A 22,030-nucleotide genomic window follows, 5' to 3' on the forward strand; every position below is an offset into this window, starting at 1 on the left:
AGAGACACGGAGAGTCAACAAGAGGAAGACAGCTGTGGAGATGCTTTGATAGTTTTATCGATTAAAGGCGCAAATCAGCATTGGCCCAACGACAGCAACAGAGATGAAGCATAAGTGAGCAGGCGTATGCACACAGAAGGCTGTTTCTCTACGGATGAAGCACTATGCATACATGTCCAGGCCACAAAGCAAACACATGCCTTTACACACACATACACACCCTCCACAACTTTGGTGATAAACTTCCCTTCTTATTAGAGCTAACTTGGAGGCAGCTGCTCTCTCCTGTTTCTCCCCCTGAGGCCTGCTGCTGTCCAGGTGTGCGTGTTGTTTACAGTATAAAGCCCTATTAGGGCTATCGCTTGGTCTGGTGCTCTTCATGCGGCGCTGAGCCGAATTGACAGACCAGTCTGGCTCCTTAATTACACCCCTCCTCTGCTCCTAACATCAGCTAATGATCAATAAAAGAAAGAGATGAAGGAGCGTGAGGAAACAGACGTGGGGGTTTTGCAAGAGGAGGACATCCAGGAGGAGTTATTTTGTTTGTGTGTGTGTGAGTGTGTGTGTGTCGAAGGTTAGAAGGTGAGCCTGAGGTCAAGACAGTTCCCGAGGCCCCTGCCTCCATCCACCATGATCCTGGGGCATCATCCACGCCTGCAGCGGTAACAGTTTCACACAGCTAAACGCCGCATAAATGAGGCGCCACATTACAGTGCTATAAACATGTTTTGATAAGAGCACAAGGTTGTGAATGAGCCCAGCCCCTGGTGCTCCCTCTCCTTGCAACTCAGCAGCACTAGAGGGGCTCAATGAGTCACTGACACACATGGATACACTCTAAACACTGAGGCTGGTACTGTGCTAGTCCTCATGGGCCAACATCACAATAGAGGCATTTGCATTCTGACCTAATTACGGACTAAAGCCCAACACAAGCAGCAATTTGGCCCTGAATGACTCCCTTGGACAAGAACGTCATTATCCAGACCATTTTAAAATCAGTCTATATTGTCTTTAAACCCTCTAAAGCCCTATTTGCAGTGACAAACATTGCCGTCTAGTGTGTACAGAAATGTGGGAAAATTAGAGGTGTTTAAGGGTCGATTGTCAGAGGCAACCTTCTTATTTCTGTAATACACTTGCATTTATTCACGCAGATCCTTTGTATCATAAAAGACAAATGTTCAAATCAGAAATGAAATTACAGAGAACAGTGAGGCAGGCAATTAACACACACAGAAACCTAAGCTTTCACACTGGGGCCTTGAAATGCCTGTAATGTATATTTGATAATCCTGTTTTGCCAAGGGTCTGCACCACCCACTCAACAGCCCCTGCCAAGTCAAAGGGCCCACAGGGCGCTGAGATATCAGGCTGGGTTTAAACTCAAGCATGCAGTATGTACAGTTGTGTGACCAGCTTCGAAATCAGAAGCTGCTCCAGCATATTCAAATGTATTCTCCTCAGAGAGGAAGCTGACACTGTTGACACTCACATCCACCGACACAGGCGTTAGCAGACTGATCTTCAATTTTCTGACTTCAGATAAGAGCTACTTAACACCACGAGACCACCGTAATGGCAATTACTGGTTTTACACCGGCGTGCAAAATATTATGATGATTATTATTATGTCAACTCTGAGCTTTGCTTTTTGCGCTAAAAGAAAGAATTCAATTTCTCATTATGAGCGATGACACTGACGAAAAAACATGGCAGTGGGTGTAAATGCAAGTGCTGCAAACAACCTCCACTGACCTTTAAGGGACGGACGCAAACCTGCGGCTGTTGTGATTACGACCAAAATAAAGTCGGATTATATCAGTGTAGAATGACAGACCACATAAGGGGATATTTGGGGGTGATGGACGGTTTGGAAAAACAACAAAACCCAAGCAGATTTCTAAGTTTGAAAGAGGTTTAAAAAAAAGAGTGAAAAGAGTTTTTGTGCCTCAATCTGACTACGGCAGATTCACAGAGCCAAATCCTTATTTTTCTAACAATGATTTGCAGAGGTCTTGGAAGCCAGCAAATATCTTGCACTTCTTCAGGCAAATTTATTTTACCGATTGTATGAACAGTCGGTGAAGAGATAATTAACGGAGTTTCATGATTACGTAATAAAGAAAATGTCTAGATCCCATTTTGAGACGACCATGACGTTGTGTCATCGCTGTCATGCAGGTGTTACGTGCTTCGACGACAAGTGCTGGAGCAACGTGCGAACACTGGACACAGATGAGCTAAATGTAGGAAGTCAAAGTCAACATGCTGATGAAAAAAGAACCCTTTATGTCAAGTTATTTAGCGATTATTTATAACAGCAATTAATGAAGGACATATTCTTGCAAAACATTTTGTGATTTTTTTTTAACATTGCTTTTAATATTGTGGTTAATATTCTATTGTTGAATTCTTATCTCATAATATATCATATCAATATCATACTGTGATTTTCTGGTATTGTATATCTCTAGTAACATATTACCTTTATGGATATTTAGTGTACAGAAAGTGTTGCTATCTAAGAAGCCCTGTTGGTAAAATGGAAGAAAAGCGGCATACAAAAAAGGGAAAATATTGAATCCTCTTGAAATTTTCATGATCTGTACACGATGTCGTTGCAATCCATACACGATTGTTGAGATATTAAAGTCTTTTTCGGGTATCAGATCCTTCTGTCTCCTGTCTCAAAGACCCATACTTGCATAACGTGGAAAACAATTCTATGTCCTCAATTCAAAACTGGCAAATGCATGATTGAAACCCTGAATAGGCCCACAGGCTTTTCTGGAGCTGTCAGATTTCACAGGCATGATCAAAACTCACAAATAATTTTCAAACTGAATGGACCGCAATTAAATCCGAGCGTCTCAGGAAGTATCTACTGAGCAGGAGAGTATCGCTGGGTTTCCAGTGACATCCCTGCTGAAACAACCGCACAGTGGTAATCAGTGCAGTTTAGAGGTCATCCTTGAAAACCTCCTCTGATCTTTTGATAGGTTTATAAAGTGCAAGCGCAAGCACACTTTGGTCTGATTTATGAGTGAGCTGTGTATAACATCAGAGGCAGTTTCTGCTAGTGGTTAACAGTATGTAGTGTGATTGATTTTCCCACAGAGGCACAGCATATTTTCAACCTCATAAATTCAAATACACTGCAGAGAGCTGGCACACTTGGATACGCTAGCATAATAATACGACTGGATTTCTGTATTACTAAAATAGCTGCTGCGTCTGTTGTTGTTATTGTTTGTTGTCTGTCTTAACTCTCCCTGTCCCCCCCATCCCTCTGTCTTTCCTTCTGCTCGTTTTCTCCTTCCGTTTTGCTCGTTCCCCCCGTCTGTCATTCTATCTCTCCCTCCTTTCTCTTTGTCTCTGTCCCTCTCTTTCTTTCTCTTTCTCTGCCCCCGTTTTCTCGCTCTCTTTCCCCCCAACTGGTCAAAGCAGATGGCCGTTCCCATTGAGCCTGGGTGTGCGCCACGTTCCTGCCTGTTAAAAGGAAGGTTGTCGATATGCTTGCTGATGGAGAATTGTTGGGTGTAAATTAATTGAACGAGGGAGGTGACTGACCTACTCAACTTATAAAGTGCCTGAGATAACTTTTGTGATTTGGCGCCATACAAATAAATTTGACTTGACTCTAGACAATCTCAAATGACAGCAGTGACCTTTGGAAATGTGTTGTAACATAAATTACACCGCTGGCCTGGAGGTGCAGAGAAACATAAGTGGTGCACAAATATTAACTAACCAACGCGGATGAAGAGAAATGATCTGTCTGCATAAAATGTAAGTCATCTCCAGCATTTGTCAAATATCCATGTAACTGGGAAAGAAATATTTGAATGCTTTACTTAGGTATTAGCTAAAAATGCAAAATTATAAGTAATACAGAGAGGTGTCCTGTGATTTATTATGTCATCTATTGTTTATGTAATTACTGTTAATTGCTGACAACTGTAAATAGTTAGTCTAATGAACCTTGTGGGTGATGGGCTGATTAACAGATGATTTTGGACACAAAAGCTGAATAAGCAGTTCTGCCTCAAATTTGTATTCACCCTTTGGACCGTTCTAAAATGTTATTTAGAAAAAAAAATATGCATCTTTATTCGATGTAAACAGTTATTTTAATGAAAGCACATGACAACCTCTGAGAAGTCTAAGAACCCATCAGAAATGTGACAAGGAGACAAGCAGACATTGATTTTTCAAAACTGTTTCAATCTATTGGATTTCAGGGTCATGTGTCTATTTGGTAAAAATCTTAAACTGAAAAGATGTAGCTGTCAGATGAATGCAGTGGAGTAAGAAGTCCAACATCTCCCTCCCTGTAGTTGAGGAGAGGCTGAAAATGACAAACTAGAAATGCTCAAGTGAGTTAGCCTGACAGACTTCATTATTCAGTCTGACCAGGCTCCCTTTTGCAGTCGTTTTCTGAGATGGGAAGGAAAGACGTCAACAGTGACACTGCTAAGCTAGTGCAAAGTTAGCCGGTAGAAAGTCGAGCAACTGTGATGTAAACAATCAAATAACTTCATCCCGCTCGCTGGGCCTCAAATCTCATGGTTAAAAGCATGAAAGACATTCAAGTCTGCAACAAACCTCAACATGATTTTAGCCAACAAAGGCCATTCTGTTGAGGACCAACGGCGTCTACCACCTGGTTGCAGGTGAACAGCAAGACTAGCAAGGTGAGTGGCTGCCATGCTAGCCGTGAATAGCAACACCATCATAAACAGCACATCTTCCAAGAAAATTGCTGCCAGCTCAAATGTCTCCTGCAGGGATTTAACATGAGATAAACTGTAATATGTTTGAGGGAAACCAAGACTTAACTTGGCTAGCACACACCGCTAGCAAGCAATGCTGGCGTGCTGTTTTTTTTTTTTTTTTTCTCTTTTTAGAGTTTGCTGCGAATAGTTTCCTTTCATTTCATTAAAAATGACAGATCTAAAGTGGAGAGCTGTAACCTGAGAAGGTTACTTATACTTTTTACATTTGGACTTCCCAAACACAAATGTGTTGTGTTTTTGTGCAGTCATACCTGGGTGTAAATACCAACCTCAATTCTATCCGTTAACTTCACCACTGCAGTAACTATTTTTATTCTCTTGGCCGGAGTAAACTGTGTCACATTCAAGGACACTGACTGAGTGCCTGGACGACAAACCAGGGAAAATACTCTGGACGAGAGGCTTTCAGTTACCTGGATCCCTTTTCAAAGATTTGAAAATACAGATTCAGGGGCTCGAGCCAGGCTCCAATTGAGCGTACAAGGGTCTCAAAAATTGTAAATACATGTGCTGGCGCTTTCTCCTGCACTCCTGTCTCTGAATCAGCAAAAGCCCCCCCCAAAAAACTGCAAGAAGTTCTCGAATCATAATAAAGATTGTTCAAAAAATATTCTTATAGAAATTAACGAATCTGTACTGGGTTAACATGACTGAAACTGGGAATGAGCCGATCACAACTTTGCCTCTGATCGCATCAGCATGAGTCAGCCAGTCTTCTCTTTAAGGAACTTAAATAGCTGTAATGTCTGAGAAATCGAGTCGCTTTGAACTGATGTTGATAGGGACCAAGAGGAATGCTTCCAGACAACTGAGTGGAGCATAATCTGCTGTTTTTGCGTGATGACATTTAATGTCCGTGGCAGCCTCTGTAATCTGATTGAGCTACTTGGAGACATAAACGCTTTGACATTCACAAGTTCGCAAAACCTTACAAAATCTTCTAACAGTGTGAACCACTGAGCTTATTTCAGGCTTTTCTTGTAAAAATCACTAAAAAGCAAAACAAAGCACCGACTTTGAGACGAAGGGCCTTGACGTTCAATGATACTAACATACTTCTAGGTTTTAAGACACGATGATAGAAATCATGTGACAAATTAATCGTAAATGCGCAATTTAGAAGTGTTGCTGAGGAAGAGGAGGAGTGGTACGATCCTCTCTACAACCTCACATGACACCAGAAGTCAATTCAGGTGGTAAAAGAGACTCTACAGGGAGGATGAAACAGTCTTTGTTTGTAAAGCCTCACTTCACATGCAACGTTCATCAAATGTGCCAATACTGATGTGGACATGAATGGAACCGTGCATGCCAATACAGTCTCAGCTCACTAGGTCCATCCCCCACTGCAGCACAACACAGACAGCAGAGATGACACTCATTTGTTTCTGCCACGTGAAGGCAGGGAGGTAGGGGAGAGCCAGGTTAGATAGGGAGAGCTTTGGCAGATGGCCATAGACTCCTGATAGTGACAACACTGGTGTCCATTCACAATGAGACACTCTCTCTCTCCTTGCTCTTCCTGTATCAGTTCTGAGGAGAGGGTAATGAGCCCAATCAGATTTCCCCATGGCTCAGCGTAACGAATGGGTCAGATGAGCGAACGCAGACACTATTGAAACAGGCGCTGGGGGAAATCATTGACTCTCCCTCTCTCTCTCGCGCCTCTCTCCTCTTCTTAATGTCTTTCTGCAAGCCTCAGATTGAAAGCCACCGAGCCACTAAATGAGAGGCTGCCTTGTGTCTCTCCCAACACTTTAAACTTGATTTTTGTTACATTTCTAACCTGATCTCTCTGCAATAAACTATGTAACAAATGTGATGTTTATCACATCATAGAAACATAGAAATCCAATGTATGCTGCAACTCGTGAGTGTTTTGAAAGTTAACTCGTGTAAAAGGAAACGTATATATTGACATTTTTAGTTATAAGGGTCATCACAGTTATAAATGCCATTAAGCTACGGAAATCAAATACTGTATTGTACACTAAGGATATGCTATTATCTGTATCTGTAGCCATAAAACCAGCAACAGTATCTGATTTTAAACCATGGACCATGAATAAGGGTATGTTTCCACTGGCTCGCTTTGGCTCGGTTCGGGTCGGTTTGGCCCCAACAAGCTCCGCTCCTCCTCCGCTGGGGTTCCAAGCGAGCCGAGCAGGGAGTAAAATGTGCCGTAAACACACAGCTGGGTGCTGATTGGCTAACTTACCCGCGTACATCGTCTACTTCGTATCATCTCGGCCTCGGCAGAATACTGATCTATCGCTTGGTAAAGTCTTTTATACTTTTCTTGGATGTCTGGTTCACCACTTGAAGCCTTGCCTGTCTGTCCTCCCTCACTTTTAGTTGAAGCAAAAACCACTGACCGAGCAACAGGCGTAACGCTGCCTCCATGTCGTCCATTGTTGTTGTTGTGTCGCACACAAATTACGCTGGGGAACTCTAGGCCGGTGAGTCCACCCACACTGACGTGGTACCCAGTGGTAGCGAAAACGCAACCGTACCGAGCCATACCGAGCTGTACCGACCCCACCTGACCCGAGCCGAAGTGAGCCAGAGGAAAGGCGCCCTAAGAGTAGGATTTACACATGTACTGTAACAACCTGGTCCTTTAGCGATCGGAGAAAGGAACCCAGGGGCCTGATAAGGTTACGAGACTTTAGGTTGTAGTGACATCTTTTATGGTTCTGGATGATCTCATGAAGCTGCCAACATTTGGACACAGCAGTAGTTTGTTAAAATGCAGTTGCTAAGAACGCTAAGAACTGAGGCCTCTCATTTCTTGGCCTCCTTCATTCATCCGTCTTTTGCTTCTGCTACATGTCGATTCTGAGAACTTCTCATGTACTGATCAAACCTGTTCATCCTACCAAGCTGTCCTGACCAATGCTCTCCTCTGTAACCCTATGGGAATTACTGGGAAACTGGGAGAACTGGAGTTCAGGGTAGTGCAGGGGAGCAGCATTGGCTAAATTACCATTTTTGATCTGATGAAATAGTCAGATGATCACTAAAGTAATCGGCCGGCCGATTATAGCCCGTTTGAGAATAATCGGTAATCGGCCTAAACTGGCCGATAGGTGGTTGGTTGGTGGTTCATTGTTGTTGGCCTTATGTTAAGGGTGGTGATTGTGTTAATTATGCTGCTTGCTTCAACAATAAAAAGGATTTGAAATTAATTTTCTGCCTCTAATTTACATCTTTGTAGAAGTCTGAAAGGCTCAAAAGCAGCCATTTGTTCTATATATAAAAAAATTTAGTATATATAGACAGTATATATTACCTAAATCAACACAATTTTAAATGTAATTAAAAAAAAACGGCTGATTAATCGGTTATTGGATTTTTTTCCCTCCAGTAATCGGCATCGGCTTCAAAAAAATCCTTATCGGTCGGGCCCTACACTAAAGTGAATACAGTTAATTCCGAAAGGAATATGTGCACCAAATTTCCTGATAATCTCATAAACTCATTAGAAAGCGTTATTAGAAAAGTCATGGCAAAGTCATTTGGATTAACTGCAAAAACATGCAGCAAATAAAAGCGTTCTTCAAAAAGCCACCAACTACTCTGAGGCCCACCTAGAGAAGGGCTTTCAATATTTAAGCATATGTGGTTAAAGGACTTCAGCGGTGTGCTAAGATGTTCTCAGCTTGTCTGATGGTAGACTTGATGTGTATTGACTGTTGTGTAAAACAAACTGTCGGCCGCGGTAGCTCGTTCTCATCGACCAGCAGCAATAATTACGAACAGGATATGGGTTGTTTTTTTTTTCTCTATCAGGCACCAATATTATATCCAGCCGTCCACTCACAGCTGAGAGTTTCTGTGCTGGAAGGATGAGTTTTTAACCTTTTGCAGGCTGCAGCTTGTGTGTTTGAAAGTGTATTGGAGAGGAAAAACTGAAACTATGTCCTTCTGATGTCTAAGTAAGACCCTGGATTAAAATAAGTAGAATGAACCCTCAGTGAACTTAGGGAACAATGAGGCATATCAGAGGGATGGAGGGAGTGAAACAAAGGGGGGGGGGGGGGCTCAGACTGATGGATATTTAGCACCTGATTATCAGCACACAGAGCAAAGTCAGCAGACCATCTGCTTAACATTTGCTCTCCTAGCCATGAATTCCAAGGACAGAGGACCTTCCCCTTTTACCGTCTAACCTTTACATAGCGGCAGAACTTTCAGTGAATCAATATTGATCATGATTGTTGACAGCTGTCTGTCAATCTCCCTGCAACTCAAACATCTATTAAGAACATTAAAGCCTTAGTTAGTTCTTTCATCGGGTTCGTTTATTCCCTTTTTGAGTACAAATTCGATTATTATAAGAAATATAGGCTATGTTGGCATCCTGACATTATATTAATACAAACAATTTGCATTCTTTTCTTTGCATGCAGCTAAATGGATGTAATGCAGTTCACTTAATCAGGTGTCAAGTCAATTTTGTGTGTGTGTGTGTGCAAGTGACAGAGCGATCAAAACCTCTGTTAAAAGTCTCTATTTTCAGGGTGTATTACGTTTCTTACTTGATGTGTTTGGGATGTCTTATGATTTCCTTGTGAAATAGTAACATCTGAAACAAGCTACAAGTTTTAAAAACTCTGAATATAAAAATGTCTGCACCATGCAAGACGTAAATCGCTGTGTTCTGTCCCCATAGAAGGTTAAAAAAAAAACTTGCCACGATGCAACTTTTATCCCTCAGTTTAGTTATGTTGCTGCAATAAGATACAGTATAACCGCTCCCCTCCATTCATATATTTAGTACACTCATGACACAGCTTGGATTAATTTCTGGGAACAACCTTCTATATCTTGTGGACAACTTATTTCTCTCTGGCCACAAATTGTTTATTTCTTTCTGTATGGAAATAAAATTCTATTTTTTTCTCTCTTTGGCCACTCCAGGGCTCCATACGTGAGCATGAAGTAAACCAGAGAATGTCAAACAGCAAGGCGGGGCTTTATTCCAAACTTTGTCTAGGCCCACCATCTCTTATTTTGAAAACCGTATGCAGTACCAAAATGTCCGTGTCTGTTAGACCAACAGTTGGGACATGACAAACTGTCTGTGTCCCAAGAGATGGCATTTTTTTAGTCAAAAACTTTTGGCAGGTTCGCACTTCAGACAACAAAAACCGTATATCAGAGTGGCTGGCTGATTAAGTCACACATTTGTTGCCATAGCAACGTTTTGCACGACAGCAACAGCACAGGTACAATACTAACAGAAAGAAATATGTGCGTTACATCACCACAAGCATACATGTAACATGGAACTGAATCTACCTTGCTCAAATTTCCAGGAAGCATTGCTCCAAATTATATATAAAAAAAAAAACACAATAACAAAATAAGAAATGATATAAACAATCATTTAATTGTGCGAACTGAAGTCACATACTGTATGTGCATAAAGGGATTTGATGTAAAGAATTTGACCTGCAAGGCAGATTTTTTTTTTGCCTGATAAATTCTGACATAAGCAACCCTAGAGTGCTTTTTAACACCATCACCTCATTAATTGTGTTACAGACCATAGCAACCATCTAATTGCTTCTAAATGTGATGAATTTGCGGACAGCCCACACTAGACCAGAAGAACTGAGGAAACATCCATCATAGTGTGAGAAACCCCGCTGGGCCATGTAGTTGATGCTGAAATACACAGACAGGGGAGGCGGTAACTGCACAGAAAGTCCTCCATCCACCTCCACCTTTTCTTGAACTGACAATTGGTTGAAAATTCAGTAAGGTATTATTATCTTAATTGTAGGCAAACCTACTATATTAGGATATGCTGTTCAGCTGCCCTGTTCACACAGGAGTCCAGCAAGCAGAAATGGAATTAACGACCTCCGTCAGCCAGACTGCTCCACAGACTGGGTCCTGATGTCTGGGGGTCTGGGGATGATAAGTGGCGGACCAAACCACTCTGAGGTACATGAGCAGCAGACAAAATTATTTTAAATTTTCTTAGTCACAAATATGTTGTTTTGCTTACAGTGACGCTGATAGCAATCTTCACAATCAACTGCTAACAACAGAAAACTGTTGAATGATGTCAACAATGGCATAGTCTTTAGCCCCCTTTTACATAACCTGTAGCATATCTCGCTGTATTAAAATGCTCGGAAATGAATGGAGGGGTAGAAGATTCCACCTCTGACCTGGTATCATAGCAACATGACAATGCACATAAGAATGGTGGAACAGCTCAGTCCTGATGCTGACTCGTAGTCGTTTGCCAGCTGCGTTTGGTTGTGTGTGGACAAGTAAAGCATCATGGCGCTGGGGTCATTTTCGCTGTGATAATGTTGAATCTGTCGAAGTGTCTTTTGACTCAGATCTGAACTTTAAAGCTCACGTGGGTTTTGACACCAAATCAGCTTTTTAATCACCTCAGAAATATTTTGCAAAAGAGCAATGTCTCGCTTGAGTGACACACTAATGCTTGATTTTAGATGGAGCAGGGTGGACCACGGCATTGAACCATGTTCTGAGACCACCTGGGCTGAGTGCTCACCAGGACCAGAAATGCATCACACCTCACCCAATAAATGGATTTTGTCTTTCAAGAATTCCCAAATAGGTGTTTTGGGGTCATATTTTTGCTATGTACGTTTAGCATGAAGCTAATCGTGACTCCGAATTATCCTCTAACAACAAAAAAACGATTGAAAAATATCAGTTTACAAACTATCAGGTGTATTGTCTGGTACAATCCACATCTCCTACAGCCAGCTGTGTGCTCGGAATCCTAGAAACACTCCTCTGGCGTGGCGCTAGAGTTAACAAGTGCGAGCATGTTGGCTAAATTGAATGCGCCAGCTGGTCTCGTCGGCACTACTATGAATGCTCACCGAATTTCATGGGCTTCGGTGCGGCATCACTTTAAGTTGCTCCAAAGTTACGCCGTACAACCTTTAGTTAGGCAGTTTTTAACATTTATGCTCCACGCTGCTGAAACAGCACAAAAGCTATATCTGATTGATCAAATTTTCCAATTGTGACATGGAATTTCAATTTATTTCACTACTTTTAAGTCCAGTGTGTCCATCTTTTTATCTTTTTTGTCTCTATGTCATTTGTTGCGTTAAATTACAATTCATTGTTGCATTACTACCGCCTGCCTGTGCACTGCTAAGAAAGATAAGAGCCTGTTTGTATTCATAGGTATCTAGGAGTACCTTACTCTGAGTGAAATTGAGGTGGCCACAGAATGCTATGTATTTCAAGGTGGAATACCAGGAGGGGAACTCCAGTGAGACGGTGAATTGTTTAATCATCATGTGGCGCAGCGGGAGATTTGATACTACTTTCACTTTTTTTGCTTATTCATTTTGATGGAGGGACGGACAGAATGTCTTGCACTGGAGAGGTAACTCGCCACGGTTGAGTGTCAATGAGGAACCTGCTCAGTGTGTGACAGCTGCGGGTTGTCATGCAGGTGCGATGGCACGGCAGGTCTCACGGTCACACCGAGGAGCTGCCTTGTCAACCACACAGCTCGCGTCTTCTCTTGCACTCATCCCGGAGTGCAAGCCGCGATTCGGGAATGTTGCCATGATAAAAGCTTTTTAATGTCCTATCTCATGTCTGTGAGATATTAAAGAATGGGGGGGGGGGGTTTAAAATGCAAAAAAAATCTATAAATTTTTCACAGCATGTTTTTTCTTTTTTTGTTGGATCCTGCATGTTGAATAAAAACTTTATTGCTTTTGGATGACACTCCAAAGGCTTTTAGTGCTAAAATAGCAAGAGCTGAACAACGAATGAATAAAATTTAAAACAAACAAACACACACACACACACACACACACACACACACACAATCTCCAGATGAAATGCCAGTGTTGTCTGGAGATGGAACAGAGAAAAGCAGAATGCATCCCATATGCTGTTGCCATCCTTCCCCGAATACCTTTTGGCAATTAAGAGCAAACAGGCATGACTTCTTTTATTTTTTTTTTACAAAGTTCTACACAGATCAGGATCACTACCTGATAAGTGGCGGATTTAATGCACACTCGCTTTCCTGCTTAACAGAATATTAATGTAAGCTGTCATCCATGAGAATGACTCATTTACAAGCAGAGGAAGCTGAGGACTCAAACCTGGATGAGGTTTGTCGCCTTGCTCGTTTGATAACAAGCTCTCAAGTGTATTTACAAGGCAGAGCGAGCAAGATAAGTCTGCAGCATAATGACACTAAGCAGGTCAGGAATGTGTCTGCCTCTCAGTGTGTTGTTGCTCATCTCCCTCCCACTGTTATCCTGCTTTCTGTCAGTGAGCTGTGCTTCCTTGTGCGGCCTCACGCTGCAGAGCACTGTCATCTCCCTCGGATGCAAAGCACAAATATCAAAAGTTAATATTCTCTAGTTTGACTTGCGAAGACTTTTTTTTTTTCCACACGTCTTTCAACTTTGATCGTATTCATATGCTTGGGGCTGAATTTCTATCTCGTAAATGCACTCAGAGCAAAGGAAGCACACTGTTGCATTTTGCCTTCCTTGGCACTAAATGCACAAGCACCCTGACACGGCACACAGATTTTGTGACCCCCGCATGTGGTTTGCAATCTTGGAGTGTGTGGGAGTCAATATGTAGGTGTGAGGTTAGATACAAATTGGCCTGTTTGTGTCACAGCCCTGCAGTCACCAGCTCAAGCCTGAACGTTGGCTTGAGCACTCAGAGATGAGGCAAGGTGTGAGGAAGGAAAATAGCTGAAAGGAGGAGTGAGATTTTTGGGATCTGACTTATCATGAAATACAATTTCCATTTTTCATTCTTTCACTTTTTCCTGCTCCTCACCCATTTCCCTCACTTCCTGTTTAGCCCTCTCTCCCATCCATTCAAGCACATGCGTTATAAGTACCCATGAATACATGTGTATGTAGGTGTGTACAAGCGAATGTGTTTGAATATGAATGTATATCTATCTATAGGAATTTATCACTATTGCAATTTTGTATTCATCAACCTTTTCTAATATCGGCATGGGTTGAAATTGTACAAATACTTGAGTGAAGTGTGATTTATGCGTTTTCATACATGGCTAAATGTGTATTACTTCCCTATTTTTCTGTACAAGGAAATTAAGAAGAAAAAAAAAAAAGAAAGAAAAAGGGGAAAAATTAAATGCATGTCCTCGCTTCTCCTCAAATAAACCTACGAGCGTCTGTGTGATCTTCCCCGCCAGTGTTTTATACCGCACATTATGACACATATAATGAGCCTGGCTGTTTGCACTACTTTTTCAGCACAAATTGCTGCACCGATGGTTCCGGCGAAGCACAGATGGGATGTCGACAGTTTTTCATCGGCTGTTCCATACCACAGAGCCCAACACATCTGGTATGCAGCTAGAAGCATCTTTGCACTAATTTGTTTGTCACTATATATTGAAGGGACTATCTGTCATCCTGCCATGCTTTGGTTGTGGCGTGATGTTTGAAGAACATGGCTAGTCATAAGTTTCTGGCGGCCAGGCTCGCTGGCCACTGGGGACTCACTTATCTGCCATCGCTGGGAAGACTGAAAGAAAGAGGGAAGGGAAAGAAAAAAAAAAAGACGGGCAGGAAATTGCATTGTAAGGCATCGAAGATGAAAAAACTTACACAAGGAAGCATGTACTGAAACAACATTTAAAAGACTTCGTTAGGCAGATGAAGTGTGTTATATGACCACACACCTCCGAACTTCTGGCAATATCTGATATCGGGTTTCTCTACTTTTTCTCTTCTTTTTTTTTAGAACCTGTTTTCTGTACAATCCCTTAGCGAAAAAAAAAAAAAAAAAGATTGTTATGTATAAACCCGGACAGTTCCTAATATGACTTTTCCCACACTTCCGCTCTACGTGCAGAACGACTCTCAGTCAATTAAAAACAGCGGTTTGATGTTGATGTATCCAGACTTGGAAATTAAGCCCCAGTCTGGTACATTATTAGTTTGCAGTTAGTCTTCATGGTGGTCACAACTTGTCTCTTGCAGGCTGGTCGTATTTGAAATTGTTTAGCGGCTTTCTAGCAACAACATAACGATGAACGTTTCTGGTGATCCTAGATAAAATAACGACCAGGGATGTAGAGGCAGAGGGGGGACTGGAAAAGTGGTGCTTTTGAGAGAATCTGAATGGCTTGGTGCTTACACAGAAATCTATTTTTTTCAAATGGAAAAAAAAACAAAAAAAAAAAACACTTAACTCTCGGCAAGCACTTTCCTTGGCTACTTAAGAATGACATTAATGTTGCAGGAGAGGATGTCACTATGGTAATACCAGATGAAAAAAGGAGAGCACTCAATATCTCAGATATTTCAGTTTAACATTTACTTAAATTGAAAAGGTAAAAGCTTGTGTTAACCCAATCTAGCACTAGGCAACTTAAAAATGTTTTTCAATTTTCCAAAATACATGTAGAGGAACTAGAAAACTACAAAAGGTACATAAAGCAGGGACATGCTTTTTTCAATGCAATTCTATGGCCTTATCTGGTAAAGTCTGAAATGGAAGGTTTCTGTGAATAAGCACACCCAGGAAAGACAAAATATATTCTGAATTTACCGGGGCTACATTCTTTGTACTTAAAGATCAAATTTCAAACATTCAAGGAAAAGATGGAAGTCCAAAATCTCTACGACAGGTACATGGACCACTTCTCAGGTTTAGAGAAACCTGAAGCCTCCTCAGACCCACTCCCTCTGCGTGACTTGTGCGTTTCATTCAAGAGAGCGTGAATATACGGTATTAACTGGTTTAACGTGTGGCTTGCCGAAAATAAAATTACAGCCCTCTCATGAAATGAATGTAGAATACGGGCAAAGAGAGAAAGAAAAAGAGCGAGAAAGACAAAAACCTATTTAGCATTGTAACTGCCACCATTTTCAGAGGAGTGTACTGAATAATGGAGGGGTAGAATGTGGGCATTCAGGCACCGTAAAAGGTTTTTGCTGTAAATCTTTGATTTGATGTCACTGAAATGCAGGTGTGTGTTGTGATATTGTCACAAAGTAGCTTTAATGCTTTCTCTGAACTGCCTGAAACTACATTTAAGCTGCTGATATCAACATCAGTATATCATTAAAAATACATCAATCCAGACATGCAAATACTTTTGGAGCCCAAGGTCAGGTCGTCAAATAGCTGCTTCGTCAGAAAAATCTTATTCCGTGAGACATTCATGAAAATCGGAGAGTAGAAAAGCGGTACCGCTCTAAACTATTCACTGTTAAGTTTACTGAATGTTTTTTTTTTTGGTTTTATTTTGTTTAGAACACACGAGCAGGAAACATCACGTTTAACCATGTTGAACGGTTATGTTGAACGTCCGAATCATTTATCAAGTTTGATGCTCCACAAACACTTCGATTTCAACTAAAAATAAACAAGAAGAGCACCTCGGGATCAATGCAGCAGTGAAGGAGGCTAAGAGCACCATTACTGACTGTGACATCTTGCCCAAGAAGGCTGATAAATGTTTCTGAGTTGAGAACATTGCTTCCCATGCTCTGGTATTGTAAAAGAAAACTGCACGTCTAGGTCCAAAATTAAGTGAACGGGAAGCTCCAGAAAATGGAAGATCCAGCAGACAGGTCACTGTTATGGTCCTCCAGGGGGCTGGTGGCCCTGCACCAGGCAATTTTTGAACACTTTAGTCAAACAGAGGTGGCAGGTGTATTCACTAGTTGTCGAGTGGAGAATCTGCAGCACAGGCCTTCGCCTGCCGAAACGTCAACAGAAGTGGAAAATTTCTTCATCAGGTCTTGGGTGGCCTGGTTCGGCATCCCATCTGATGCTTTCTTCTGATCATGGGCCCTTATTCACGTCAGAGCACTGGAATGTGCTGACATCACACATCATGGAGAGTCCAAGTGTATTTTAATTACAGAATTAGAAGTGGGTGGCACGGTGGTGCAGTGGTCAGCACTGTCGCCTCACAGCAAGAAGGTTCCGGGTTCAAGTCCCGGCTCCAGCACAGGACCTTTCTGTGTGGAGTCTCCATGTTCTCCCTGTTCCTGTGTGGGTTCTCTCTGGTACTCCAGCTTCCTCCCACAGTCCAAAGACATCAAGAGGGGACGAGGCTGATTGATACTCTAAATTGACCGTAGGTGTGACTGTGAGTGTGAATGGTTGTCTGTCTCTATGTGTTGGTCCTGTGATGGACTGGCGACCCATCCAGGGTGAACCCTGCCTCTCACTTGAAGGCTGCTGGGATAGGCTCCACCCCCCGTGACCCTTAACAGGATAAGCGGCAGAAACTGGATGGATGGATGGAATTAGAAGTGAAAATTGACCTGTTGCCTTCAAAGTAGACATCAAAGGTGCCCAAAACTGTAAATTTCAAATTAAATGAGGGGGACTCTAATTATGTTTGCTAATTTCAGAGCTGTTTCTGACCTAAAAAGTGGAGAAATGTAAGGATTGATTTCCTATAAAATCTCACTGCAATATGAGGAACTATAGAACAGCCCATAATGCCATTCCTAGTGCCGTACTGCTGGCATAGTTAGACAGCATATGACTCAGTTTCATGCACAGATAGAGTGATGGGTAAACACACCCTAATTCAGCTGCATAAATGCAGTTTATCACCCTTTCAGTGTGACATGAAAGATAAGGAATTCACTGCGTTACAGTAGGTAGCATTTAGCAGAAGCAAGCTATAGAAAGATTCTTGAGCAGCAATCACATCACATTTAAGCTAAAGATAAAAATGGCTAATGAACCCAAAAATAGTTAGGCAAACATCACATGAAAGTAAAATTGACTATTATTCTGAGGCTGCATCATAGATGGGGAACATCCTATCCAAACCCCTCAAAAATCGCTTTCATTCACACAAGACCCCCCCCCCCCCCCCCCCCAAAAGCCATCTGTGAGGCTTGAATCCACAAGCCAACACTACCTTCCCACCTTAGCCGTGACTGAATGAATGATGAGTAATCATGGATGAGTAGGTCATTATAGAGATGTGGAAGTTTCAAACCCACACCGGAGGCTTCATTTGTGCCACATTTACAACTCCTTTTGACTTTAAAGTGTGCTGCACACCTTGTAGTGGTGTTTCTGCTCATTTCCTCCTTGTCTTCTCGAATCTAAAGCCGGCTAATTTATTTTGACACAGGTTTCTGTAATACTTCCCTTTAAATGCACGCTGTGTGTATGCATGCGTGTGCGCACGCGCGCAAGTGTGTGTGATTTTAAGAGATATTTATTGCCCACAGTGCCTGTCATTAGTAAAGGAAAGGTCAATTGTGAGCTGTTCTGTTCAAACTTGGTATCCAGGAACTCAGATTGGGGGCCCCAGCTCGGGATATTTCATTCTTATTTTCAACATTGGTGTTTCTGTGTGTGATACATCAAACTCGGGCAGCAGCATTGTTACCACATTGATTTCAAGGTTGCGCTTGTTTGTGAACTATACAGAGTCATGATACCCTCCCTGGAGTAACCAGGTGAAAACTGATTTTGAAAAGAAAAAAAGTTCCAAGAATGAACAAAAAAAAAAAAAAAAAAATTCCATCTCACAGAGAATGTCTAAGTCTATTCCACAGAGTAAATAAATGGGATCAGAGATGTTATCCGCTGTCTGTGTAGGCAAAGCATTTTTCTTCTGGTGCATGACCCAAAACAGACAAGCCCATGAAATGGAACACCAGCTTAGTATTGCTCTAGTAGACCCAGATTGGTTGAAATAAACAGAGTTTGGCAGTGGTACCCAACATAGCTGTGTGTGATACAGTGAGTCTTAAATGCTCCTTGACAGTAATGGAAGCGTTAGTCTGTTTAGATCCATACAGCGATAGGAATCGCAGGGAGACGACGTCGTGTCCTAGCCTACTCAACATTTTGAGGCATTTCTCTTCATGTGTTGCTCACTGTCCCGCTTTTCCCATTATTCCGTGTGGGTCCAAGTTATGGGAAAAGTAATCTCAAAGAGAACATCGATTGTGTCTTTCAACGCAAATGCTGGATATCATAGTGGGCAACGTTTGCAGGCCTCTCCTCATGATTGGATTTGAGGAAGTTAACACTCTCAAAACTAATTTACTCGAGGCACAGTCAGGCGCTAGCCTATTGCTTTTTCTGCTGTTTCTTTATTACTGTCAAGCGTTCTTTGGATGATCAGCCTTTTGTCAAACATATGTACAGCGTCTTCAGGCTTTGACACCACATCATCTAAATCAGAACCATCTGACAGGATACTTGGTTTTCAGCTAAATAATTTGCTAATTTATTGAGCTAAGAACAACTGATCAAATTGATCAGTGACAATTCAGTACAATGAGTCAAACCAGTAAAACTGCCAATCATGAGAAATGGAGCCTTTTATCTATCAATTCGTAGAGATGACACATTGTGAATCATGGCCAAGATGCACTTTACTCAGCAAAATACTACATCACTTTTGTGTATATAAACTGCGAATTGGAACTGAGAGGACACGGGGGCATTTTAAGCAGTGGCAATGTATTTATTTATTTTTTGCTTAACATAACCAGACAACATGACCAGAAAAGGAATATCTGATGTTTAGCTTGTGGCTCTCATTAATTTGCACAGCTGAGCAGGCAGTCTCAGTCCTGCTTTGGCCTCTGCCTCATGATCACACAGTTGAAGTCAGATGCGCTGGAAAGGAGCCGATCATGTATTGCCAGCATGTACGCCCCGGTAGATTCAAAGTTAAAACCAGCCTGACCTTATGAGCGAATGAAACTAGGCAGCACTGCTCAAATATAACTGCCTATTTCTTGCCTCAACCTTGTTCAGAAGCGTTACATGTATGGTTTTGGTTGTAAAGTAGAGGTGGGTATCACCACTGACCTCCCGATACCATTTCGATACACTAGGTCCCGAGTCGATACGATTTCCGATACGATACGATACGATATCATAGTTACAATACCAATTTTGCTTTGGTAATGGAAGAGATTCTCAAAGGACTAATGCTGTAAATTCAATTGTAAAAGTAACCCTCTAACCTGCTGCATAATTAAATATTAATATTTACATTGAGAACTGACCATTAAACAATAGTTATACAACATCATGCACTTTTTATTTAAATATATGACCGTCATTCAAAACAAAAGGGCAACTTAGGCTTCCACAAACCGTCAGCAGCTCAGCAAGATGACTCGCGGTGTGGTGAGCTTCAATCGCCCGCGTTTGTAACGGGGGACATGAGGGACCAGCTACTGTCAGTGTAATGAGAGGTGATGGTCAAGTAGGAATCCGTAGCTCTGCTTGTCCAGCTGGCGCAAGTGATGGCAACTCTCTCTGCCGATTTCATTGCAGTTGCGACGTTGTTTTTAACATCCCTGTACATCTTTGAGATTGTGACTTGACTCAGTTGTTTCCGTGTGAGTAGCACATGGCGTGGTTCCAGTGTCTGGACGAGGTGTCTGAAGCCTACATTTTCTACCACACAGGATGGTCTGAGATCCTTGCAGATAAAAATTACCAGAGCCGAAGTGATGTTCTCTGCACATGGAGGCGTAGATGGAAACTTCGTCCCAAATGCTTTCTCCAGCGAGGGTTGTTGCAGTGACTTGTAGTTTCCTGGTTGCTGAGTGTACTCTTGGTGATGCCTTGTCAAATGGCTCCAGAGATTCGTTGTATTTCCACTGTACTTAACCTCTACTTTGCACATTTTGAGGCACAGCATTATTTTTGTCAAGTTGGGCGCAGTTTTCTCGCTTCTTAAAGCCGAAGCGCTGCCAGACATCGGCACTTAAATTTGCCGGAGATTAAATTTGTGCTTCCGCCATCTTGTTGTTCTCTGATCGGAGGCACATGGCCTGGATCTCGCGAGATCTGATCATCTGACTGCAGTAACGTTGCACTACGCACTAAATCACGCCAGACTAAAGGGGCAAACAAAAACAAAAAAGTAAACGGGTAAAATCTAATGCATTTTAAAAGATCGATACTGGGATTTATGTATTGATAATCTTTCCTACAAATGTATATCGATAAAATATCGGTACATAGACATTTTTAACCCACCTCTATTGTAAAGTGTTTATTATTTGAAGCCGTGACACACAGTCTCTTCACACTGGAAGTCTATTGGGCATTAAATGACACCAGAAAAAAAATTGTACCTAAACGTTCCATACAGTTCCATGAGGACTTTGCCGAGTCGGCATTAATAATGGCCAGGGCATTACTTTTGTCTTACGTCACGTCATGTTGATGATGACCTTGGAACATTTGGATATAAAATACCACCACTGAAATTCCCTCAGTTAGATTTGATATTGCATTCATGGGAGAGGTACAGAATTAAATTTAATTCAATTAAAAAAATAACCCACCAGAAAACCTGAAAAAACCCATAATTTTTGTGGCCATTGCCAAAACTAGCTGTATACAATTATATACAATAATTGTAATTATATATATTGAATAAAAAAAACACAAATTATTAATGATTAAAAATCAAGAGTTACATTTTGGACCTGTGTCTGCATGATAATGAACTTCACCTGTGTTTTTTCCACCTTTAGTCTCTGTGCCTTTGCCTCCCCCAGCCGAGCTCTATCCTCGGTGCATGAGGCTCCAGTAAGCCTCTCTACCTGGCTGCCTGTCGCCCTGCCTGTCAGGCCCACTATCTACCTATCAATCTGTGAGTGTGTCCACCTGCGTGTGGTGATAAGGAGCTGTGGGTGTCTCTAGCCCTGACACCAACTGATTTATGCTGGCCTCTTTCCCTTTAGGGGGCCGATTTGTGAGAAAATCCCCAACAACTCATGCTGACTTTGTGTGCAGAGGGTGTATCTGTTGGTTGGGCTGTTTGCATGTGCATGTGTGCCGGGCCAGGGTCGTCTGTCAAAACAAAGATGACAAGGAGCCATAACTCTTCTGTTGCCACATATCAACTCCTGAACATCCCTCAACTCTAAATTAATATTTGAATTGTCTTTTTATGAACCATCTAAAAGGTTATCGTATATTGAAACGTGCACACAAGTTTTGTTTTTTTTTTAGCCCAGCAGACGGGTAAAATCAATACACAATAAAAGATAAGTAAAAGCAAAGGTCGATGCTTATCTAACCTAAAAGCTGATGACTAAAACAATAAACTTAATTAAAAAAAAATAATGTGAGAAACTGCACACCCACAAAAATCAGTTTTTCATGATGATTCTCTCTCGTTTGTACAGATCTGGAGATTCATTTATTCAGCCACTTTATACACAACTCGTCGC

The 22,030-nt window shown here is 41.8% G+C and overlaps 1 protein-coding gene across 2 annotated transcripts in view; it reads right to left on the bottom strand.

The window, feature by feature from the left end:
• Positions 1–22,030, bottom strand: part of adarb2 (adenosine deaminase RNA specific B2 (inactive)) — a 188,100-nt gene that overhangs the window by 69,644 nt on the left and 96,426 nt on the right. The window lies entirely within an intron of this gene.

The sequence above is a fragment of the Aulostomus chinensis genome, chromosome 21, assembly GCF_037954235.1.
Source record: "Aulostomus chinensis isolate RoL2024-O1b breed Wild chromosome 21, RoL_Achi_v1.0, whole genome shotgun sequence".
Taxonomy (NCBI): Eukaryota; Metazoa; Chordata; class Actinopteri; order Syngnathiformes; family Aulostomidae; genus Aulostomus; species Aulostomus chinensis.